The sequence below is a fragment of the Bos javanicus genome, chromosome 11, assembly GCF_032452875.1.
Source record: "Bos javanicus breed banteng chromosome 11, ARS-OSU_banteng_1.0, whole genome shotgun sequence".
NCBI classification, from domain to species: domain Eukaryota; kingdom Metazoa; phylum Chordata; class Mammalia; order Artiodactyla; family Bovidae; genus Bos; species Bos javanicus.
The window spans coordinates 47,093,491-47,119,575 of NC_083878.1; the positions used below are offsets into that span (position 1 = coordinate 47,093,491).

Sequence of the window (26,085 nt, forward strand, 5' to 3'; positions counted from 1 at the left end):
AGACATGAGTCTAAGCAAGCTCCAGGAGATTACGAAGGACAGGGAAGCCCAGCTTGCTGCAGTTCATGGGGTTGCAGAGTCAGACACCATTTAGTAACTGACCTACAATAACATGAATTCAAAAGTTCTAAGAAACTAGAGAACCGGAAGGCAAAATGGAAGGACACATTTAACTGTGTGCTTTTTACCCTTGCAAAGCATGAATTTCATCTGTAATGAAGTTGAAGGTCTTTCTTCCAAATGTTTCTTCAAACATTTTCTCTTTCTTTGCTCCCCCTTGGGCTCTGTGCACATCTCTGCCCCCACCAGGGGATTTGCCTGTTGTTCCCCAGGGAGGACCTTCCCTTGCAAGTCTGAGATAGAAGCTCAGCTCTGGTCTTACTCTGACTTACCAGGACTCCTCAGTTCACACTTCTGAACATGAGGTTCCCTGTCAATTCCTGGGCTCCTCCTGCTCTGGGTCCCAGGTGAGGACGGAGTGGGGATGAGAAGGAAGATGCAGAGAGTGGTGAGCTCTGGGGCAGCACTGCTTTTCATGTGTCTTTGTCCCCATGTTAGATGCACACCTTGACCTCTGTAAAGGGCATGTGATGTTTATCAACATGAGAATGAGGATAAATGCAGAGGAAGTAAGTAGGTGTTCCCTGTTAAATACTGTGAGATACAAAGTGTGGGCAAGTGTGCATGACTCCTAGAGACCTTTTACATTGTGAATCTTGGATTATTTTGAAACTGGAAATTTTGGGTATTAATCAGGATTAAAAAAATAACTTAGTCTGAAATAAGCAAGAGAAAATTTCAGAAAATGCCTCTTCAAATTTGTCTGAAATATTGTGCTTTTCTCTATTTATTTTAGGGTGCATTGGGGCTATAATGCAGACCCAGACTCTACGCTCCCTGTCTGTCATCCCTGGAGAGACGGCCTCCATCTCCTGCAGAGCCAGTCAGAGCGTTCAAAATAGATATGGAGACAATTTTTTTGCATTGGTATGTGCAGAAGCCCAGCCAGTCTCCACAGCTCCTGATCTATGGAGCTTCTAACCAGGCCTCTGGAGTCTGAGACAGGTTCACCGGCAGTGGGTCAGGGACAGATTTCACCTTCAAAACCAGCAGGGTGGGGGCTGAGGATGCTGGAGTTTATTATTGCCACCAAAGTAAAGAAACTCCTCCCACGGTGATTCAGCCCCGAACATAAACCCCCTTCTCCTGGTGGCCCAGCTGCTCACATGTGTTGATTGTGTGGTAAGCAGGTGGGCAGAGTCTCTGAGTCTGTGTAGGAGGAAGATGCTGGAGAAAGAGGGGAACAGAATGTGTCTGAAGGCTCAGGAAGGTGTCGAAGTGTCTTTGCTCAACTTCAGACAACATGGATTAAGGCCATGGGGGTTCTTGATTGACAGCACCAGCAGGACAATGGGGGGTCTGAGTGCCCTCTGAGCCAACAGACCTGAGGAGGGAGAGGTGAGTGAGAGGCATCATACTTTCCCCCTTGCGTAGAGTGACGTGTAGAATCAATACAGTTCGTATATCAGGGAGACAATGAGGCAGATTTGTAGCAGAATAGGTGGTGGGATTTTTAGGGAGATAAAATGTCATAATATTAAAAAGTAGTTTTTTCCACTTTCTGCACTTTCTGAATCTTCTTTTTCCTACATATCTTCCTATTTCTTAATCATGTGTCAGATCACAGTCTCTACAAGGAGTCCCCAGACAGACTTAGTGGGGAAAATTTAGTGAAAATTTCAAGTTATGAATGTTCAAAATTTTTTTGGAGTGATAGCAAGCACAGTATCCTAATGCTAACATTAATTGTCTCAATTAACCTTCATAGAAAAAAAAAAATATGAGTATTTGTATTCTTTAACCTGGGTTAAAACAAAATTTTTTTAATAACATAAACTAGACAGGGTAAGGTATAGAATTTACACCAAGGAACATTGGAAGGATACAGAATAATATGCCAAGTTCTTTTCCTCAAAAGTTAAGAATTTTAAGCTGTGGGGAGACTGCAGGAATGGAAACGTGAATGGAATTGAGTCGACACACACAGCTGAGCATACTGCTCTTGGCTTCTATTCAGTGGGATTAAAAATGGTGGTGCTGTTGAGGACTGACAAGAAGAACCCAGAGAGAAAACCCAGTATGTTCCTTATGGAATCACGGGGAGGAAGGGCCATCTGCCTGGTTTCCTGGGTTGTGTATGCTGCTGCTAAGTCGCTTCAGTCATGTCCGACTGTGTGTGACCCTGTGGACTGTAGCCTTCCAGGCTCCTCTGTCCCTGGGATTCTCCAGGCAAGAATACTGGAGTGGTTTACCATGCGCTCCTCCAGGAGATCTTCCCAACCCAGGGATTGAAACCATGTCTCTTATGTCTGCTGCATTGGCAGGCACTAGTTCTTGACCACTAGTGCCACCTGGGAAGCCCCTGCTGTGTCTCGGCCACTGCACATGTCACAGGAAATGAGTGTGTGGCCAGGGATTGAGATCTTCCATCATCAAGGGCTCAGTGACGTTCCTGGGCAAAGACCCAAGGTCATGTCCCCTAGTCACTGTCACCTTAATTCAGCCGAGCAGTCTCCAGACATACTTGCTCCTGAACGTGGTCCAGCAGAGGCCAAGGAGATGGAGACCAACTTCCAGGAGTCAGACAAGTATTAAAGATGCACATAGCAGCCTTGAGTAAAGAAAAAGAAACTGTCTGAATAAGTAGGAAGTTTCTATTTTCTGACCCAGCACCCCTAGCCTGCCTGCTGACTCAGATTTCAGGACTCTCCTCTCTCATGGAAGTTACCTTATGAGGCCTCAAACCTCAGGTGGATTTATGGTTTCCAGCTGGGTTGGTGCACTTGACCCAAGTCAGAGCTTCTGTCCACATGAAATTTTGGAAAACAGTATAAGAGTGAAATGTTGGGTAACATTGGCTCAACAAGAAAAGAATGTTTTTTACTTTGTTATTTCAAGTCATCTAATTCTTACACCTTCCATTTCCCCTGATATTATACAAATATGAATTTTCCACTTTACATTTTCTTTATTGGTAACTTTTTCAGTAGCTAGATTTCCAAATTGTCCAACATTCATGGAGATTTTGGAGAAGGAAATGACAACCCACTTCAGTACCCTTGATGGAAAATACCATGGACAGAGGAGCCTGGTAGGCTACAGTCCATGGGGTGGCAAAGAGTCGGACACAACCGAGCGACTCCACTTTCACTTTTCACTTTCATGCATTGGAGAAGGAAATGGCAACCCATTCCAGTATTCTTGCCTGGAGAATCCCAGGGACAGAGGAGCCTGGTGGGCTGCCGTCTATGGGGTCACAGAGTCAGACACAATTGAAGCGACTTAGCAGTAACAGCAACAGCATGGAGATTTGTGTCACATTTTTATCAGGATCACTTTATCAGGAGCTTAGAAACTTGGTAGTAAATTGTCATAAAAACAAATAATTCAAACAATAAATAAATACTTTGGGTTCGCATGAATGTTCATTTCCTAAAAGTACACCTGACTCCTGTTTCTAGTGATAGTTGTATAGAATGTGAATACTTCAAATAGATCCCATTTTTAGAAGTGCTCTAAATACTTCTGAGTTTATCACAGGCATGCTAGTCACATTCTCTGACATGGCATGGATTGCATTAAATAATTTCAAATCCACCTGGACTACATAATACTGTTTCTTGTTAAAGGGATAAAACTTATTAGAGGTCATTCCTTACCAGATAATGGATTTCATAGTAAGTGCAATTAAAGCTGGATTCTTGATTATAATAGAAATTTTAAGAAATGGTATACACAGAGAATTTGTAACACGAGCAGAGAACTGCTGGACTTCAGGAGGTATTTCTACACATATTCACAGGAGGAACAGTTTTATACCAATTCAGTTGACTTCTTATTACCATCATCAGTGAGGAGCCTGGAGATGCTACATGTTTTCCTCTGAGCAGGAAACTCACTGAACCCTGAATGGTGTATAAAGATCCAAACACAAACTTACCATAGAGAGACTCAGCTTCTCACGGTGGCGGGAGCAGCTGCAGTGCCCAGAGGATGAGCTGACACCAGGATGGGCTCCAGTGGAAATGGCCTTGGAGCCTCGAGAAAGACACTATGAGCACCTCGGTCACAGGCACTGAGTCCTCTTTTTGTAAACAGAGATCAGAGCATCACTAGGACAGCCTCCCACAGCCTCTTCCTTCCTTCTGACTAAGGCAGCTCATGCCCCACAGACCCTCCAGGGAAGGGCTGCCATGTCCCCCCTGGAGCATCCACTAGGTTCCCTGATGGGTTTCCTGTTGCTCAGCAGGCTGATCTCTGAGTGTCAGTTATGTCCAGATGGCTGATGTCTTTGATCAGCTCTCTGTGTCCGCAGTGGCCCGGAGGCAGGGCTGCTCACACCGCAGTCTCAACCTACTGCACAGCCCTCTGAAATATGGCAGAGTCAATGTCACCTGGTCCATGAGCCAGACCAGGCCTCCTACATGTGGACTATGTAGTGTCCAGAAGTCACAGAGGCTGTCAGACAATTCCTTTAAGAAAAAGACACACATTCAGAACCCTGGAAAGTGATGCACATCCCAGTCTTGTTTATGCGACCCTTGAAAACTCTCTTACCATTGGGGGAAAACTTTCTGTGCAATTTGGTATCAAGTGTTCTTGTCCAGAAATATAATCTGGGCAGTACGTCCAACCAAGGGAGATCATCAACTACACAATGACCAGAAAATCACCAAGCAGCCTGAAAAGATTCCCAACTCACTGCAGACGACTTTGTTTTGACACAATTTCTGAACTGGTGCTCCAGTTAGGAGGGTTTAAATTGGAATTATCTTCGTGTGTATCTACTGTCACCTGGTCCTTGCATCAAAAGCACACCAGGAGGCAGTCAAGTCCATTTTCTAATACACGTTGCATGTTTCGTTCCTAAGTTTCTCTTTATTTGCCTAGCACCTTGAATATTTTGATGCTGCAAGGCTGGAAATTCACCTATGCGTCCTCTCTCTCTCTCTTGTGCTCTCTTAAAATCTCTGTTTTTTTTTTATTTCTGCAATTCTTTAACATAGACCTATTTTCTCACCTGCTTCTCTTTCTCTCTTTTTTCTACATGTTCTAAGTGTCATGAACTCCCAACACTAGAAGTGTGGCGACCAACACTAGTAGTTTAGCTTGTGCATGAGTGCTCGGTTGCTTCAGTCATGTCTGACTCTTGTGAACCTGTAGGCTGTAGCCTACCAGACTCCTCTGTCCATGGGTTCATCAGGCAAGAATACTGGAGTGGGTTACCATGCCTTCCTCTGCAATCTTCCTGACCCAGGGTTCGATCCTGAATCTCCTGCATTGAAGGTGGTTTCTTTACTGACTGAGCCACCAGGGAAGTCCAGAACTTTAGTTTATACCAAGACAAATGATTTGACTGAATCTTGAAACAATATTGTCTGTTTCAAACAAAGAGGTTTTGTATGTTTAGGTTGATTGTGACCAGCAATTATTTGGTATATTTTTATAATAGAATAAATAAATTGTCCTCCTTATAAAATAATAAATTATTTTGGGGGAATTACCTGAAATAATAGATTTTTATACATTCTAATAACTGGTTTTATAATACACATAGGCTGTTGGGATACCAGAACAGAGGGACAACCTGTGGGATCATGATGTTTCTGATTAACTAGGATAAAGGTATGAAATGTCAGTAACATCTGCACGAGGAAGTTTTCAGCAATTTATCATAGACTATAGTTCTTCCTTAATCTTATACTTTCTTATCTCTTCCAGGGAGTGCAAATGTTCTCCTATTTAATATTCAACATATGTACTTATTTTTAATATCTGATTCTTATTCTCTCCTTGGTCTGGTAACTGTTTTAAAGAAGCCAACATGCAAATCTCTGGAAGCACCAAAAGCTGGGGTCACTAATGCTTCAGAGAGCGTTTGGACTTCAGTCCTGGTCTTGGTCAAAGTGACTACGTAGACATGAACTTCATGGCAGAGAAAAACCACTCTCACTCATGAAGGCAATGTATTTTTATTTTAAGATGAGGAATGGCCTGAATATACTTTATTCATCCCTTGTGTCTTTCCTGTTCAAAACCTTTCATTTGAGTTAATGGGTGATGAAAAGAAATAGTTACAGAGAATTCAGTTGATATTAGATATCAGTTTAAGTGATTTAACTTGATTTTTTCCCCTACAATATCTTGAATATCCCTTCTGTATTAGGATTTGTAAACTCCTGAAATCATGAGTAGGTTAAAAAAAGCATTAAATTTGAGAATTCTCAGCTTATAGTTTCCTTTTTTTCAGGTACACCTGCTTCTCTGGATGAAAAATTGGAGAAAATTATTTCCTTTGCAATCTTGGTATGCCATACAAATTCGCATTCAAAGGAAGCTTCAACTAAAACTTAAGGGACTAGAATCTGTGATTTGTTGCCTAAAATCTTCCAGTGTTCTCCATTCCCCATTTCTCAAGTGAACTACACATTCTAGAGGTCAAAGGAAAAAAACACATGTAGACAGTGGAAAAATATTAAACATTCAGAGAATCTGTGCCTTTTTAGGAGAATATATTTTGAGTACAAGGGTGAGTTTTGAGTGAAGATCCCAGAGGCCATGAGAGCTTATATGGCAGAGAAAGCTTGGGCGGGCAATGCAGTGAAATTATTGTCTTACTTTGTCCAGTTCGTCTATGGGTGAGTGGGATACAGCGCATAGTGTAACTTTTACAGACAAAGGCTCCATCTCCAGCACACGATTTCCTCTCTCATCGTATTGATCAGTTGTGTAGATCGACAGAATTTTTTACTTATTTTAAGAGGAAGGAAACAAAAATGAGTTAAACATTTAAGTACCGATTCTATCATGATCATGAAAAGTAAGGTCTTAATGATGCAAAACAGATGGACATGGCATCAAACCTGTTTCATCTGTGTTTTGAGAAAGCTTATCCAGTCATGTTAGGGGAAGCACACTGATTGAAACCGCCCACCCTGGCCAGGCACCATAGTAACCATTTGCATGAGTTGTTTTATGACAGGAGATCCTGATAAGGAATATGGAACTAATAAGCCACCACCAACCAAAAGAGTTCAGGAAAGGTCGAAAGGAGACACCGAGTGTCCATCCACTTCCCAGAATCCCTCTCGCTAGCATCCATCTTGGCTGAGCCATGCGTGCACCACCAGGAAAGACCTTGAATTAGAATGATTGGCCAAAGACCACCGGGAAACTAATCCCATCACCATAAAACCCGAGACTGCAAGGCACGCGGCAGCGCAGTTTTCCTGGGTTCCCTTAGCCTACTGCTCTCTGCCCAGGTGCCCTTTCCCAATAAAATCTCTTGCTTTGTCAGCACATGTGTCGCGGACAATTTATTTTCAAGTGTTAGACAAGAGCCCAGTTTAACAGTCAGAGGATAAATACATTCACTTGGACTTTTCTTTGCTTCCTAGAAACTAAAATGCTTTTCCAAAGACTGTGGGTGACAATTTGCTTTCAAATTTGAAAGGCAATCAGCTCCCTGGACATCACAGATGCCTTTGGGTGCAGGAACTAGCTGAGCCCATCTGCAGCTGGGAGCGCCCTCTGCTGTGTGGACTGCTCTCCACACTTCCTCAATGACAATCTCTCACCTGTTCACATAAGGGATCCAGGTTTGGATCCAGGAGGCGAACAGGCCTCTTTGTTTCTCTAACCTTGCCCATGGGAGCATGGGCTTGTCTGAGAGGGTGGCCAGGTCTGCAGAAAACCCTGAACAGAGGGTGTCACAGTGTTACAGTCTTCATTTCACAGAAAATGACAGCAGGAAAACAAACTCAAACACCAACAGCAGTCTCCAAGGTCATGCATATCACACACTGGCTTCCAATTTTGGGCAACTGAAACTGATAGTATCTGATAACAGAGTCAAAAGTGCAATGAACCTGCCTGCCTGAGGCCTTCCTCATTCAGTTGACTATGGTCAAGATTGGAGGCTCACAGAGGCCTGCCCCTCACCTGGAACTCATAGAGCTTACACATTCAACCCTGAAAAACTCTCCTTGTTGTTGGGTGGTGTGACGTGACTAGTGTGGGCTGCCATTTAGTTTTGTTTACAGGCCTCAGCCTGGTTTGCTAACATACGTGAGGCAGAGAGTGTTTTTTAGAATGAGAAATCTTATACTTTCTGTCTAAAGTAGGAGAGGAATATTTTAAAGACTTTTTTCCTGACAGAGAAGCAATTTCTAAGAGATTTTACATTTTCTATAGATTTTAGGATAGTTGTTTATGAGATAAGACAAGCATTAATAGAGACCTTTAAAAGTTTTCTAGTAATTCCACAAAAGAGACAAATTCTCTCTGAAATTCATCCATCTTAAAAAATATTTTGTAAAAGGAGTTTCTGAAAACTTGATTTGTCATAAAAGAAAACACCACAGAATTCTCACTTTAATTCTTCTCCCCACAATTTATGTTTCCATTCTCAGGACTGAATTTATTTGTTTCTTAAGACTTCTATAAGAAAGTACTAGAGATTGATGGGCTAAAACAACAGAAAGGTATTCTGTCAAGAATGAAGCCCTGAGGAATGAAACCAAGTGTTGTCCAGGCCAGGGCAGCTACCCTCTGAGGTGAAGGCTCTCCTCACCTTTCTCCCTTTCTTGAGCCCCAGGTTTTCCTTAACCATTGGCACCATAAGTCCAGTCATCGCATCTGTCCTCACATGGTCTCTTCTCTGAATCTCTGTCTTTGTGTCCTTTCTCCTCCCTTAGAAAACTGCTTATATTAAAGGCCCACCATAGCACAGTATGACCACACCATGATCACCAAATGATATCAATACTGGCTATTTTCTAAATAATGTCGTTTTCAGAGGTCCTAGAATCTAAAATGTCACTATAATTTTTAGGGGAACAGAATTCAACCAGTAATAGTACATAAAAGCAATTCTTACTTTAAAAGATGCTAAAGGATTCATATAAAACTAGCATTAATATTTCTAATAGCTTCTTCCCTTTGTTTTGTATTGGTTTGCCTTTCTTTCAGATGCTTATCTTTTGACTTCGTTCACTGCATTGTTAATTAGAGGGCTGGAATTTTCAGAACAGCAGCATGCCACCTGCTAGAAACCCCTATTTGTCTTGGTAGCTTCAGAAAGCAGGAAGAAAACCCAGGAGAATTTTTTTTTTAAGAAAGACAAGATCAAAGAAAGCAAAAACTGAGAGAAGTATAAATAAATAAAAGGGTGAGTTACACTTTGGTGAACTATGGAACATATAAAATTCTTTATCTCCCTCTACACCATGGTTTTTTTTTGAGTAAATGAGATTATTACCATAAAGTTCAGAGTTGAAAGGAAAGCATCATTTTTGCTCAGTTATCAAAATTTTATTCTTGAGTATTTCTCAAAGAATATAAAGACCAAATATTATTATGGAATCTTGCAGGATATTGTAATAGTTCAATTGTCTTGATTAGTTTAGTCTGATTTTGGATTTAAATTGCCCAAAGTCTAAGAAAGCAAAGTCTACTTTTATAATTGCCAAGATTCTGTTTTCGGGACAAAAGGAATTTGACATGGTCAGTATTTTTCAGGAACCGTTCAGTTCACCATGACCTGCATCAGGCTGACCCATGAGAATAGTCCTGTAGTTTTCCTATTTAATAAAAGCTGGTGTGACAGACTGACCCCCTAAGCACTGGTGGCCTGGAGCCTGATTCCATAAGAACTGGACTGAAATAAAAGCCCAGAAAGGTGACAGTGATAGACACAGGCCACCCTGAGACATTCAGATAAAGAATCCAGTCATTGCTCTTCTCACAAACACCATCCCCTTTTGAAATGCAGGCTCATGACTGTGGCTTCCAACATACAGGCAGTGAGAACCTTAGTTTTTCACACAGAACTGACAAACCAGGAAATCCTGCGGAAACTGGTTCTACTTAATGAGAGTTAACAGAGGAAGAGCTCTCTTTAAGCACCACTGGGAATAAAAGAAAACACGGTCATACATTTTTCATGTTGTCCCATCATCTCAAGTGAACTTTTTCTTCAAGAACTTCTTGGATTATATATATATATATATACATGTACATACATACATATATATGTATATACATATGTATATATATACATACATATATATATGTGGCTTCCTGGTTGGGAAGATCCCCTGAAGAAGGAAATGGCATCTCACTCCAGTATTCTTGCCTGCGAAATCCCATGAACAGAGGAGCCTGGTGGGTGGGCTGCAGTCCTCGATGTCGCAAAGGGTTTGATACATCTCAGCAACTAAAGAAAAAGAGCAACATATATACATATAGATCTATCGAGAGACAGAAAGACAGAGAGAGAGAGAGAGAAACAGAGACAAGGACAGACTCAGATAGAATCATGATAGCATATGCACTAGGTTGAAGCTGCTGGGTTTTTGATATTTCATTTGACATTTCATTTTACATAAAATTCTTACACATTTTTCCTTATCTTAAACTGAACTATCAACTTTCTGCACAAGCTATATCATTTTTCCCCTGTCAATTTCATTTGACTTAAGTGTCTTTGAAATTTAATTCACTAGGTGCCAGGAAAAGAGCAGTTCTAACACCTAATTTCAATATTCTTAAACAGGTAACCTGAGACCATAGTTATTGGACAGATCTTGAACCAGCTCAACCTTCATACTCTTGTTTGGAGAAATTTCTGAAGGTCAGTACTAGCTGTTCTATTATCTAGATCATCTGGGAAGAAAAGCAAGATGGTGGTCCCCTTCCGAATACTGACCCTGGATACACCTGTCTACATGTCAGGGTCTTCAGTGCTTTCTTAGAGCTCCAGGCCTTGTACACTGCGTCCTGCATTTTCTCAGTGAGATTCTTCTTCCTACTGTTCCAAGCAGTATAAACTTTAGCTAATGGTATTCATCTAAACACACAAGAGCTTTATTTCACTTTGCTTGAGCTTGATCCCTCCCACCCTCCTCTGGCTCTGTCTACACCGCTGCCCCCACCAGGGGATTTGCATGTGGTTCCCCAGGGAGGACCTTCCCTTACAAGTCTGAGATAAAAGCTCAGCTCTGATCTTGCTCTGACTTATCAGGACTCCTCAGTTCAAACTTCTGAACATGAGATTCCCTGCTCAGCTCCTGGGGCTCCTCCTGCTCTGGGTCCCAGGTAAGGACAGAGGGGGCATGAGAAGAGGATGGGGGCCTCAGTTCTGGGGGCATCTCAGCTCTCCATGTGCATTCTATCTGTGTGTTCGATGTGTATGGCTTGTCATGCAGACGAACATAGGATGTTTAGATCTGAGAGAGTGAGGAAAGTTCCAGAAGGAAGAAGGACCTGGACTCTGGTCAGGACTGTGACAGAGGAAGTGGGGATGATGTAGGGGATGTTTAGTGGCTTCTGTACACTTCACGGATGTCAGGTTCATTGTCGTGATTGTACATTGTTTTGTATGGATGAAAAGTATTGATAATGAGAGGAAAAAGAAGTAGTATTTTAGCTAACATAAATAAGAAATTGGAAATGATAATTAGAGCTCATAATATTTGCATGTAACTTGATAATTTTCTATCATTTCTTTAGGATCCAGTGGGGATGTTGTGCTGACCCAGACTCCCCTCTCCCTGTCTGTCATCCCTGGAGAGACGGTCTCCATCTCCTGCAAGTCTACTCAGAGTCTGAAATATAGTGATGGAAAAACCTATTTGTACTGGCTTCAACATAAACCAGGCCAATCACCACAGCTTTTGATCTATTATGTTTCCAGCCGTTACACTGGGGTCCCAGACAGGTTCACTGGCAGTGGGGCAGAGACAGATTTCACACTTACGATCAGCAGTGTGCAGGCTGAGGATGTTGGAGTCTATTACTGTTTTCAAGCTACACATGATCCTCCCACAGTGATTCAGCCCTGAACACAAACCTCCTTGCCTGGGTGGTGCAGCTGCTCAAAGTGCAGCTTCTCTGGGGAACTAACAGCGGATGCTCTGAGTCTGTATAAGACGTGGCAGTCTCAGGGGAAGAGGTTGCAGTGAGGGCTCTGGATCATGAGTGTCTTAGCTATTCTTCAGGCACCACATGTTAAGGTCCCATGAGCTGCACAGCCTGGTCCTGGCAGAAGCAGCATGGACTGTAGGGGTCCTGTGTCCTATAGCAGCCAGTTCTGTGAAAGGAGGTCTGAGTGAAAGGTCAGGGATTTCTTCTCACCCAGGTTACCATTGTCTCATTGGGTTGAAATGGAGGAAAGCTCAGGGAAAGGAACATAACAATGGTATTTACTCCCATCTGAGACAAAAAGGATGGAACCATGCATTCTTGTTCAGAATTTGACTTGTATTTAATAGTTGTATATATTTGGAGATTTATTGAACCGTTTCCCCTTGGTTTGCATGCATGATAAGTCACTTCAGTTGTATCTGACTCTTTGCAACACCATGGACTGTAGACTGCCATGCTCCTCTGTCCATGGGACTTCCCAGGCAAGAATACTGGAGTAGGTTGCCATTTCCTTCTCCAGGGGATCTTCTTGACCCAGGGATCGAACCCACATCGCTTATATTTCCCCATTGGCAGGGGGGTTCTTTACCACTAATGTGATCAGGAAAGCCCTTTCCCCTTGGTTTATTGATCAGTAATGAAGGAAATGAAAAGATTTTCTTTTCTTTAGCAATAAAAATGCTAAAACTTGTTATAAGAATTAAATAGATGAATACATACAAAATAGTTATCATATGATTGTGAGTAGTAGTGTGAGTTGCTCAGTCATGGCTTTGCAGTCCCATGGACTGTAGCCTGCCTGGGTCCTCTGTCCATGGAATTCTCCAGGTTTTCACTCAGTAAATACTTGTTGCCATTGTCAGTTTGCTTCATCTCTTCAACTTAGAGAGATAGGGTCTTTTGCACAGTATCTGAACTTCAAATTATTCCTTAGATTCTCTTTATCTTTGGTAACTCCAACTTTGTTAAGTGGTGGAGTATTGTATTTTCTATAACCTACCAAGAAGTGTATAAATTTTGGGAAATAAAAGAAGGGCTACAGCCCACCATTTATCAAGGCAAGAATACTGGAGCAGGTTGCCATTCCCTTCTTGAGAGGATCTTCCTGACCAAGGGATTGAACCTGATCTCCTGCATTGGCAATGGCAAGCGGAGTCTTTATATAGACATCAGAGGGGCTCCAGATAACAAGGAGTCTGACTCCATTGTTAATATGGGATCATATTAACACCTCTCAGGCTGTTCTCCAACATCCACTTTGCCCTATATCTGTCCAACAACCACAGGGACACTCAAAACTCACAAACCCAAGTCCACACAAGGTGAATTTACCAAGTCCCTCCACAACCCTATTAAGAGCCCAAACTTCTGCCTCTTTCAACCCAGCCTGCTCCAGCTAGTGCTCACCTTACTCCACCTGGAATTTGCTTATGTAAGTGATAATCTTTCTCTCAAATTATATAGGTATGTGGGCTGTCTGGAGACTCAAGAAAATTCTTAATAATTAATTCTATCTCATGTACAGGGAGTACAAAGAGAGAAGGTACTTGAAAAGTTGAGAAGTAGTGAAGCCCGGAGAAGGAAATGGCGACCCACTCCAGTGTTCGTTCCTGCCTGGAGAATCCCAGGGGCGGGGAAGTCTTGTGGGCTGCCGTCTATGGGGTCACACAGAGTCAGACACAATTGAAACGACTTAGCAGCAGCAGCAGCAGTAGCAATGAAGCCTAGGGAAGTGAGCCCTATTCCTCTTTAATGACACTTAAACATTTTTGCCATCTCACTAAGGAATCCTCAAAGCTTAAAATTTTTAAGGAAAAAAAAAAAAAAGAGAGAGATATGGTAGAGGCCTGAAAGCCAAGCACAGCTTTCAGTAATATCCTTGGTCAGAGATAAAAATAAGTCTCCAAGGGCACCAGAGAAAGTTGGATCCTGATTAGAACAAAGCCTTCAGGCAGAATGGGGGAAGGGCCACACCTGGGAGAGGAGATGAACCAGCAACAGCAAGAAATCACCAGGCTGAGGACCAGCCTCAAATTCATGTCTCCCTGATTGGATGAAAGTGATCAACAGCTAGCATTTTGCCATTCAAAAGTAAATCAATTCTAACTGACAGGAATCATTCCAGGGTCTAAAATCATCTCTAACATTTTTATGGACCTAACAGAAGCAGAAGATATTAAGAAGAGATGGCAAGAATACACAGAAGAATTGTACAAAAACGATCTTCACGACCAAGATAATCACGATGGTGTGATCACTCACTTAGAGCCAGACATCCTGGAATGTGAGGTCAAGTGGGCCTTAGAAAGCATCACTACAAACAAAGCTAGTGGAGGTGATGGAATTCCAGTTGAGCTATTTCAAATCCTGAAAGATGATGCTGTGAAAGTACTGCACTCAATATGCCAGCAAATTTGGAAAACTCAGCAGTGGGCACAGGGCTGGAAAAGGTCAGTTTTCATTCCAATCCCAAAGAAAGGCAATGCCAAAGAATGCTCAAACTACTGTACAATTGCATTCATCTCACATGCTAGTAAAGTAATGCTCAAAATTCTCCAAGCCAGGCTTCAGCAATACGTGAACCGTGAACTTCCTGGTGTTCAAAACGTTTTAGAAAAGGCAGAGGAACCAGAGATCAATTGCCAACATCCGCTATATCATCGAAAAAGCAAGAGAGTTCCCGAAAAACATCTATTTCTGCTTTATTGACTATGCCAAAGCCTTTGACTGTGTGGATCACAATAAACTGTGGAAAATTCTGAAAGAGATGGGAATACCAGATCACCTGATCTGCCTCTTGAGAAATCTGTATGCAGGTCAGGAAGCAAAAGTTAGAACTGGACATGGAACAACAGACTGGTTCCAAATAGGAAAAGGAGTACGTCAAGGCTATATATTGTCATGCTGCTTATTTAACTTATATGCAGAGTACATCATGAGAAACCCTGGACTGGAAGAAACACAAGCTGGAATCAAGATTGCTGGGAGAAATATCAATAACCTCAGATATGCAGATGACACCACCCTTATGGCAGAAAGTGAAGAGGAACTAAAGCCTCTTGATGAAAGTGAAAGAGGAGAGTGAAAAAGTTGGCTTAAAGCTCAACATTCAGAAATCGAAGATTGTGGCATCCGTTCCCATCACTTCATGGGAAATACATGGGGAAACAGTGGAAACAGTGTCAGACTTTATTTTTGGGGGCTGCAAAATCACTGCAGATGGTGATTGCAGCCATGAAATTAAAAGACGCTTACTCCTTGGAAGGAAAGTTATGACCAACCTAGATAGCATATTCAAAAGCAGAGACATTACTTTACCAACAAAGGTTCCACTTGTCAAGGCTATGATTTTTCCAGTGGTCATGTATGGATGTGAGAGTTGGACTGTGAAGAAGGCTGAGCACCCAAGAATTGATGCTTTTGAACTGTGGTGTTGGAGAAGACTCTTGAGAGTCCCTTGGACTGCAAAGAGATCTAACCAGTCCATTCTGAAGGAGATCAGCCCTGGGATTTCTTTGGAAGGAATGATGCTGAAGCTGAAACTCCAGTACTTTGGCCACCTCATGCGAAGAGTTGACTCATTGGAAAAGACTCTGATTCTGGGAGGGATTGGGGGCAGGAGGAGAAGGGGATGACAGAGGATGAGATGGCTTGATGGCATCACTGACTCGATGGACGTGAGTCTGGGTGAACTCCGGGGGTTGGTGATAGACAGGGAGGCCTGGCGTGCTGCGATTCATGGGGTCGCAAAGAGTCAGACATGACTGAGCTACTGAACTGAACTGAACTGAACATTTTTAGGGTACATATGTATGTTAATCTACATAAACATTAAGTGTATACATTACAGTCTCACTTTCATTAAAACACAGAGGCATACATTATCAAGAGGGAAAAATACTCAGTTTCAGAGAAGGCAATGAACACAGGTGGAATATAATGGACATCAAGACAGAGCCAGAGGATTTGTAGCTATGAGGGGAATTACTTATTAAATGCTTATCATATATGTGACAAGATGTAGAATATTTTCATGCACCAGAAACTTTTAAAAATGACCAGGAAGAATTAAGTACCTACATTAACAAGAGACTTGACTGAGCTTCTTCCAGTGCTTTGTTGTTTGGGGTCTAGTCAGCAGTATACACTCTGCAAAATGTTCACATATTACCAGCTTATAATTACATCATGCTCATGTCCTTAGGTTTATCTACATCCTAGGGATATTTTAGTCATTGCTTAGGTTATAGGTACTTCAAACTATAGAAAATTTATACACAGAACTACATTCATTAAAAAAAAAAAACCTGAATAAGCAACATCATTTTTTTCCTTCATAACTCCTGTTCCATGTTTGCACTCACACTAAGTTCCTTCCTTTCCCAGTTTCCCGTAGGACTGCTGTGCTGACTCCATCTCTCCCTCTGGCCTGTGGCCATGGAGGGAGCGTCGCCATCTCCTGAAGGCCATCTCTTCTCATCCACAGTAATGGACACACCTGCCCGCCATGCTTCCGGCACAAACCACACACTCTCCTCAACCACTGACCATAGAGGGTCACCAGGCTCCTGAGGTCCCAGCCTGGCTCAGTGATTGTGGGTCTGGATGGATTTCACATTCACACTCACCAGGGTGGGGTCCCTACATGTGACTTCTGTGCACAGAACCCTCACTGGGACCACACGTGTCATGGCCCTAAACACACTCTTCCCCTGTGGGCTCAGCCCTTGTGCTCAGCTAAGCAGCTGCTTCCCCCAGGGAATCGGGGTCGGAGCAGCTGCTCCTCTCAGTGGAGGACAAACTGGGGGAGGAGGAAATGGTGGGGAGCCCTGGAAGGAGGTGGGAACATCCTCAGGTCCAGAGCCCAGGAGTCCCTGTCATCACCTCCCCAAGGGTCTGAACTGCTGGCTGAGATGCTCACAGATGGCTCCATGCTGATTCTCCCTCAGCTCTCAGCATCACTGACTGTGAAGGACCAACCACCTGCTCTCCAGGCCTGTGGAGCACAGACCTTCTCCACACTGATTTACCTGCCAGACTCAGACACTTGCTCATTGACAGAGTTGGGGCCCCAGGGAGGGACTGGTCAGTGATTCTGAGAAAACTGTCTTTCCCTCAGTCTCTCTGGCAGAAAATCCTAGTCTAGAGAATCTTAATCATCCTGATGTATATTCTCTTAAAAATCTGGAAATTATCCTCATATTAGAGACAGAATACTATGATGAAATTTGAACTTCATGTGAGTATCATGTAGTCACAGCTTCTAAGTTTATTCAACTAAATCCATTCTAGATTTTCCTGGCTTTGAATCATACTCATGACTTTCTTCTGCCTCATGCATCTCAGCTCCTGCTTCTGTCCTAGACTACATGACCTCAGGTTTCCCTCAAGGTAGACATCTTCTCCTCTAACTCTCAGAATCCCCATGTTCTTGGTTGGAGTAGTTAGTGGTTTTCAAAGTGCAAGAGTCAGGCATCTGTAGGGTATGATGTATTTTATATTTTTATCCAGATGGTGATATATGTAAACCTTCATGTGCTGTATACTTAACATATTTGCCTGTTCTTCCTTATGTTTTTTATATATCACAATGAAAATGAAAAAGAACAAATCCAGAGTCTTTAAACAAATATTTAAACAAGAATAAAAATTAGCACATAGAGAGGGAAACTCAGCATTCTTAAAGAGAAGTGTAATATGATGCACAAATATGAGAGTTGGATCATAAAGAAGGCTGAGCGCTGAAGAATTCATGCTTTTGAACTGTGGTTCTGGAGAAGACTCTTGAGAGTCCTTTGGACAGCAAGGAGATCAAACCAATCTCCCCCCTCCCCAATTATTTATTTATTTATTTTACTTTACAATATTGTATTGGTTTTGCCATACACTGACTTGAATCTGCCATGGGTGTATGTGTGTTCTCCATCCTGAACCCCACTTCCACCTCCCTCCCGATCCCATCCCTCTGGGTCATTCCAGTGCACCAGCCGTGAGCATCCTCTATCATGCATTGAACCTGGACTGGCGATTGGTTTCACATATGATAATTACATGTTTCAATGCCATTCTCCCATATCATCCCTCCCTTGCCCTCTCCCACAGAGTCCAAAAGACTGTTCTATACATCTGTGTCTCTTTTGCTGTCTCACATACAGGGTTATTGTTACCATCTTTCTAAATTCCATATATATATGCATTAGTATATTGTATTAGTGTTTTTCTTTCTGGCTTACCTCACTGTATAATAGGCTCCAGTTTCATTTACCTCATTAGAACTGATTCAAATGTATTCTTTTTAATGGCTGAGTAATATTCCATTGTGTATATGTACCAGGACTTTCTTATCCATTCATCTGCTGATGGACATCTAGGTTGCTTCCATGTCCTGGCTATTATAAACAGTCCTGCGATGAACACTGGGGTACACATGTCTCTTTCAATTCTGCAAACCAGTCAATCTTAAGGGAAATCAACTCTGAGTATTTGGAAGGATTGGTGCTGAAGTTTAAGCTCTAGTACCTTGGCCACCTGATGCAAAGAGCCAGCTCATTGGAAAGAACCTGATGCTGGGAAAGATTGAGGGCAGGAGGACAAGGAGTTGACAGATGGTTGGACGGCATCATTGATACAATGTACATGAGTCTAAGCAAGCTCCAAGAGATTGTGAAGGACAGGGAAGCCCAGCTTGCTGCAGTTCATGGGCTTGCAGAGTCAGACGCCATTTAGTAACTGAACCACAATAACATGAATTCAAAAGTTCTAAGAAACTAGAGAACAGGGAGGGAAAATGGAAGGACACATTTAACTGTGTGCTTTTTACCCTTGCAAAGCATGAATTTCATCTGTAATGAAGTTGAAGGTCTATCTTCCACACATAAACATTTTCTCTTCCTTTGCTCCCCCTTGGGCTCTGTGCACATCGCTGCCCCCAACAGGGCATTTGCATGTTGTTCCCCAGGGAGGACCTTCCCTTGCAAGTCTGAGATAGAAGCTCAGCTCTGGTCTTGCTCTGACTTACCAGGACTCCTCAGTTCACACTTCTGAACATGAGGTTCCCTGTCAATTCCTGGGCTCCTCCTGCTCTGGTTCCCAGATGAGGATGGAGGGGGGATGAGAAGGAGGATGCAGAGAGTGGTGAGCTCTGGGGCAGCACTGTTTTTCATGTGTCTTTGTCCCCATGTTAGATGCACACCGTGCTCTCTTTAAAGGCCATGTGATGTTTAACGATATCAGAATGAGGATAAATACAGAGGAGGTAAGTAGGTGTTCCCTGTTAAATACTGTGAGATACAAAGTGTGGGCAAGTGTGCATGACTCTTAGAGACCTTTTACATTGTGAACCTTGGATTATTTTGAAACTGGAAATTTTGGGTATTAATCAGAATTAAAAAATAACTTAGCTTGAAATAAGCAATAGAAAAATTCAGAAAATGCCTCTTCAAATTTGTCTGAAATATTGTGCATTTCTCTATTTATTTGAGGATCCACTGGGGCTATTATGCAGAACCAACTATATGCTCCCTGTCTGTCATCCCTGGAGAGACTGCCTTCATCTCCTGCAGAGCCAGTCAGAGCATTCAATATAGATAGGGAGACAATTTTTTTGCACTGGTATGTGCAGAAGCCCAGCCAGTCTCCACAGCTCCTGATTTATAGGGCTTCTAACTGGGAGTCTTGGGTCCCAGACAGGTTCACAAGCAGTGGGTTGCGAACAGATTTCATCCTCATAATCAGCAGGGTGGAGGCTGAGGATGCTGGAGTTTATTACTGCCAGCAGAGTTTACAAGCACCTCCTACAGTGGTACAACCCCAAACATAAACCTCTCTCTCCTGGTGGCCCAGTTGCTCACATGTGTTCATGGAGGGCATGAGACTCTGAGTCTGTGTAGGAGGAAGATGCTGGAGAACCATGGGAACAGAACGTATCTGAGGGCTCAGGAAGGTAATGAAATCTCTCTGCTCAACTTCAGACAACACAGGTTAAGGCCCCGTGTGGGTACTTGAATGACAGCACCAGCAGGAGAAGCGACAGTTTAAATGTGCTCTGAGCAAATGGACCTGAGGAAGGGGAGGCGAATGAGAGGTCATCCTACTTCTCCCACTTGGTACAGTGATGTGTAGAATCAATACAGTCAGTATATCAGGGGACAAGTGAGGTGAGTTTATAGCAAAACAAGTTCAATACCTGTTAGCAGTTCACACTTTATAATATATTATTCAGTTCAGTTCAGTTCAGTTGTTCAGTTGTGTCCAACTCTTTGCAACGTAGCCACCAATGCTAGTAGTTTAGCTTGTGCATGTATGCTCAGTCACATCAGTCATGTCCGACTCTTGTGATCCTATAGGCTGTAGCCCACCAGACTCCTCTGTCCGTGGGATTCATCAGGCAAGAATACTGGAGTGGGTTACCATGCCTTCTTCCGCAATCTTCCTGACCGAGGGGTAGATCCTGAATCTCCTACATTGAAGCTGATTTCTTTACTGACTGAGCCACCAGGGAAGCCCAGAAGTTTAGTTTATACCAAGGCAAATGATTTGACTGAATCTTGAAACATTATTGTCTCTTTCAAACAAAGAGGTTTTGTATGTTTAGGTTGATTGTGACCAGCAATTATTTGGTATATATTTATAATAGAATAAACAAATTGTCCTCCTTATAAAATAATAAATTATTTGGGGGGAATTACCTGAAATAATAGATTTCTATACATTCTAATAACTGGTTTTATAATTCACATAGGCTGTGGGGATACCAGAACAGAGAGACAAGTTGTGGGATCATGGTGTTTCTGATTGACTAGGATAAAGGTATGAAATGTAAGTAACATCTGCACGAGGAAGTTTCCAGCAATTTATCACACACTATAGTTCTTCCTTAATCTTATACCTTCTTGTCTTCTCCAGAGAGTGCAAATGTTATCCTATTTAATATTTAACCTATGTACTTATTTTTAATATCTGATTCTTATTCTCTCCTTGGTCTGGTAACTGTTTTAAAGAAGCCAACATGCAAATTTCTGGAAGCACCAAAAGATGGGGTCAGCTAATGCTTGAGAGAGCGTTTGAACTTCAGTCCTTGTCTTGGTCAAAGTGACTAGGTAGACACGAACTTCATGGCAGAGAAAAATCACTCTCACTCATGAAGGCAATGTATTTTTATTTTCAGATGAGGAATGGCCACAAAATACTTTATTCATCCCTTGTGTCTTTCCTGTTCAGAATCTTTCATTTGAGTTAATGGGAGATGAAAAGAAATGGCTACAAAGAATTCAGTTGATTTTAGATATCAGTTTAAGTGATTTAACTTGATTTTTTCCCCTACAATATTTGAATATCCATTCTGTAATAGGATTTGTAAACTCCTGAAATCATGAATAGGTTAAAAAAAAAGCATTGAATTTGAGAACTCTCAGCTTATAGTTTGCTTTTTTTCAGGTACACCTGCTTCTCTGGATGAAAAATTGGAGAAAATTATTTCCTTTGCAATCTTGGTATACCATACAAATTCTCATTCAAAGGAAGCTCCAACTAAAACTTAAGGGACTAGAATCTGTGATTTGTTGCCTTTCATGCATTGGAGAAGGAAACGGCAACCCACTCCATTGTTCTTGCCTGGAGAATCTTGGGGATGGGGGAGCCAGGTGGGCTGCCGTCTCTGGGGTCTCACAGAGTCGGACACGACTGAAGCAACTTAGCAGCAGCAGCAGCCTAAAATCTTCTGGTGTTCTCCACTCCCCATTCTCAAATGAACTAGACATTCTAGAGGTCAAAGGAAAAAAACACATGTAGACAGTGGAAAAATATTAAACATTCAGAGAATCTGTGATTTTGTAGTAGAATATATTTTGAGTACAAGGGTGAGTTTTGAGTGAAGATCCCAGAGGACATGAAGAGCTTATATGGCACAGAAAGCTTGGGCGTGCAATGCAGTGAAATTATTGTCTTACTTTGTCCAGTTCGTCTACGGGTGAGTGGGATACAGCGCATGGTGTAACTTTTACAGACAAAGGCTCCATCTCCAACACACGATTTTCTCTCTCATCCTATTGATCAGTTGTGTAGATTGACAGAATTTTTTACTTATTTTAAGAGAAAGGAAACAAAAGTCAAACATTTAGATACCGATTCTCTCATGACCGTGAAAAGTAAGGTCTTAATGATGCGAAACAGATGGACATGGCATCAAACCTGTTTCACCTGTGTTTTGAGAAAGCTTATACAGTCATGTTAGGGGAAGAACACTGATTGAAACCGCCTACCGTGGCTAGGCACCATGGTAACCATTTGCATGAGTTGTTTTATGACAGGAGATCCCGATAAGAAATACGGAACTAATAAGCCACCATCAACCGAAAGAGTTCGGGAAAAGTCGAAAGGAGACACCGCGTGTCTGTCCACTTCCCACAATCCCTCTCGCGAGCATCCATCTTGGCTGAGCAATGCGTGTGCCACCAGGAAAGACCCTGAATTACAATGATTGGCCAAAGACCACCCGGAAACTAATCCCATCACCATAAAACCTGAGACTGGGAGCCACGCGGAAGAGCAGTTCCCCTGGGTTCCCTTACCCTACTGCTCTCCACCCAGGTGCCCTTTCCCAATAAAATCTCTTGCTTTGTCAGCACATGTGTCTCCTCAGACAATTCATTTCCAAGTGTTAGACAAAAGCCCAGTTTGGGGCCCTGGAAGGGGTCCCCCTTCCTGCAACATTCAGAGAATAAATACATTCACATGGACTTTTCTTTGCTTCCTAGAAACTAAATTGCTTTTCCAAAGACTGTGGGTGACAATTTGCTTTCAAGTTTGAAAGGCAATCAGCTCCCGGGACACCACAAATGCCTTTGGGTGCAGGATCTAGCCCAGCAGATCTGCAGCAGGGAGCGCCCTCTGCTGGGTGGACTGCTCTCAACTCTTCCTCAATGACAATCTCTCACCTGTTCACATGAGGGATCTGGGTTTGGATCCAGGAGGTGAACAGGCCTCTGTGTGTCTCTACCTTGCCCATGGCAGCATGGGCTTGTCTGAGAGGGTGGCCAGGTCTGCAGAAAACCCTACTCAGAGGGTGTCACAGTGTTACAGTCGCCATTCCACAGAAAACGACAGCAGGAAAACAAGCTCAAACACCAACAGCACAGTCTCCAAGGTCCTGCATATCACACACTGGCTTCTAGTTTTGAGCAACTGAAACTAATAGTATCTGACAACAGAGTCAAAAGTGCAATGAACCTGCCTGCCTGAGGCCTTCCTCATTCAGCTGACTACAGTCAAGATTGGAGGCTCACAAAGGCCTCCCCCTCACCTGGAACTCATAGAACTTATACATTCAACCTTGAAAAACTCTCCTTGTTGCTGGGTGGTGTGACGTGACTAGTGTGGGCTGCTATTTAGTTTTGTTTACAGGCCTCAGCCGGGTTTGCTAACATACGTGAGGCAGAGAGTGTTTTTTAGAATGAGAAATCTTATACTTTCTGTCTAAAGTAGGAGAGGAATGTTTTAAAGACTTTTTTCCTGACAGAGGATCAATTTCTAAGAGATTTTACATTTTCTGTAGATTTTAGGATAGTTGTCTATGAGATAAGACAAGCATTAATAGAGACCTATAAAAGTTTTCTAGTAATTTCACAAAAAAGACAAATTCTCTCTGAAATTCATCCATCTTAAAGAATATTTTGTAAAAGGAGTTTCTGAAAACTTGATTTGTCATAAAAGAAAACACCACAGAATTCTCACTTTAATTCTTCTCCCCACAATTTATGTTTCCATTCTCAGGACTGAATTTATTTGTTTCTTAAGACTTCTATAAGAAAGTACTAGAGATTGATGGGCTAAAACAACAGATGAGTAATGAAACCAAGTGTTGTCCAGGGCAGCTACCCTCTGAGGTGAAGCCTCTCCTCACCTTTCTTCCCTTTCTTGAGCCCCAGGTTTTCCTTAACCATTGGCACCATAAGTCCAGTCACCGCATCTGTCCTCACATGGTCTCTTCTCTGAATCTCTGTCTTTGTGTCCTTTCTCCTCCCTTAGAAGGCCACTTATATTAAAGGCCCACCATAGCACAGTATAACCACACCATGATCACCAAATGATATCAATACTGGCTATTTTCTAAATAATATCATGTTCAGAGGTCCTAGATTCTAAAATGTCACTAAAATTTTTAGGGGAACAGAATTCAACCAGTAATAGTACATAATAGCAATTCTGACTTTAATAGATGCTAAAGGATTCATATAAAACTAGTATTAATATTTCTTATAGCTTCTTCCCTTTGTTTCATATTGGTTTGCTTTTCTTTCAGATGCTTATCTTTTGACTTCGTTCACTGCATCATTAATTAGAGGGCTGGAATTTTCAGAAGAGCGGCCTGCCACCTGCTAGAAACTCCTATTTGACTTGGTAGCTTCAGAAAGCAGGAAGAAAACCCAGGAGAATTTTTTTTTTTTTAAGACAAGATCAAAGCAAAAACTGAGAGAAGTATAAATAAATAAAAGGGTGAGTTACACTTCGGTGAACTATGGAACATATAAAATTCTTTATCTCCCTCTACACTGTGGTTTTTTTTTGAGTGAATGAGATTATTACCATAAAGTTCAGAGTTGAAAGGCAAGCATCATTTTTGCTCAGTTATCAAAATTTTATTCTTGAGTATTTCTCAAAGAATATAAAGACCAAATATTATTATGGAATCTTGCAGGATACTGTATTAGTTCAATTGTCTTGATTAGTTTAGTCTGATTTTGGATTTAAATTGCCCAGAGTCTAAGAAACCAAAGTCTACATTTATAATTGCCAAGATTCTGTTTTCGGGACAAAAGGAATTTGACATGGTCAGTATTTTTCAGGAACCGTTCAGTTCACCATAACCTGCATCAGGCTGACCCATGAGAACAGTCCTGTAGTTTTCCTATTTAATAAAAGCTGGTGTGACAGACTCACCCCCTGAGCACTGGTGGCCTGGAGCCTGATTCCATAAGAACTGGACTGAAATAAAAGCCCAGAAAGGTGACAGTGATAGACACAGGCCACCCTGAGACATTCAAATAAGGAATCCAGTCATCGCTCTTCTCACAAACACCATCCCCTTTTGAAATGCAGGCTCATGACTGTGGCTTCCAACATACAGGCAGTGAGAACCTTAGTTTTTCACACAGAACTGACAAACCAGGAAATCCTGCGGAAACTGGTTCTACCTAATGGGAGTTAACAGAGGAAGAGCTCTCTTTAAGCACCACTGGGAATAAAAGAAAACACGGTCATACATTTTTCATGTTGTCCCATCATCTCAAGTGAACTTTTTCTTCAAGAACTTCTTTGATTATATATATATATATATACATGTACATACATACATATATATGTATATACATATGTATATATATACATACATATATATATGTGGCTTCCTGGTTGGAGAGATCCCCTGAAGAGGAAATGGCATCTCACTCCAGTATTCTTGCACGCGAAATCCCATGAACAGAGGAGCCTGGTGGGTGGGCTGCAGTCCTTGGCATCGCAAAGAGTTTGATACATCTCATCAACTAAAGAAAAACAGCAACATATATACATATAGATCTATCGAGAGACAGACAGAAAGACAGAGAGAGAGACAGAAACAGAGACAAAGACAGACTCAGAATTATGATAGCATATGCACTAGGTTGAAGCCGCTGGGTTTTTGATATTTCATTTGATATTTCATTTTACATAAAATTCTTAAACATTTTTCCTTATCTTGAACTGAACTATCAACTTTCTGCACAAGCTATATCATTTTTCTTCTGCCATTTTCTTTGGACTTAAGTGTCTTTGAAATTTAATTCACTAGGTGCCAGGAAAGAGCAGTTCTAACACCTGATTTCAACATTCTTAAACAGGTAACCTGAGACCTGCAGTTATTGGACAGATCTTGAACCAGCTCACCTCCACACTCTTCTTTGGAGAAATTTTTGAAGGTCAGTACTAGCTGTTCTGTTATCTAGATCATCTGGGAAGAAAAGCAAGATGCTGGTCCCCTTCCGAATACCGACCCTGGACACACCTGTCTACATGTCAGGGTCTTCAGTGCTTTCTTAGAGCCCCAGGCCTTGTACACTGTGTCCT

The 26,085-nt window shown here is 42.1% G+C and overlaps 1 protein-coding gene and 2 long non-coding RNA genes across 3 annotated transcripts in view; all 3 read left to right on the forward strand.

The window, feature by feature from the left end:
• Positions 1–26,085, forward strand: part of LOC133257105 (immunoglobulin kappa light chain-like) — a 122,547-nt gene that overhangs the window by 24,671 nt on the left and 71,791 nt on the right. The window lies entirely within an intron of this gene.
• LOC133257104 (uncharacterized) lies at positions 467–25,932 on the forward strand. Its single transcript, XR_009739408.1, has 4 exons — positions 467–1,458; positions 6,311–6,366; positions 9,031–9,229; positions 25,860–25,932. It is a non-coding gene; the product is annotated as an uncharacterized LOC133257104 (long non-coding RNA).
• Positions 10,915–11,881, forward strand: LOC133257103 (uncharacterized). Its single transcript, XR_009739407.1, has 2 exons — positions 10,915–11,157; positions 11,572–11,881. It is a non-coding gene; the product is annotated as an uncharacterized LOC133257103 (long non-coding RNA).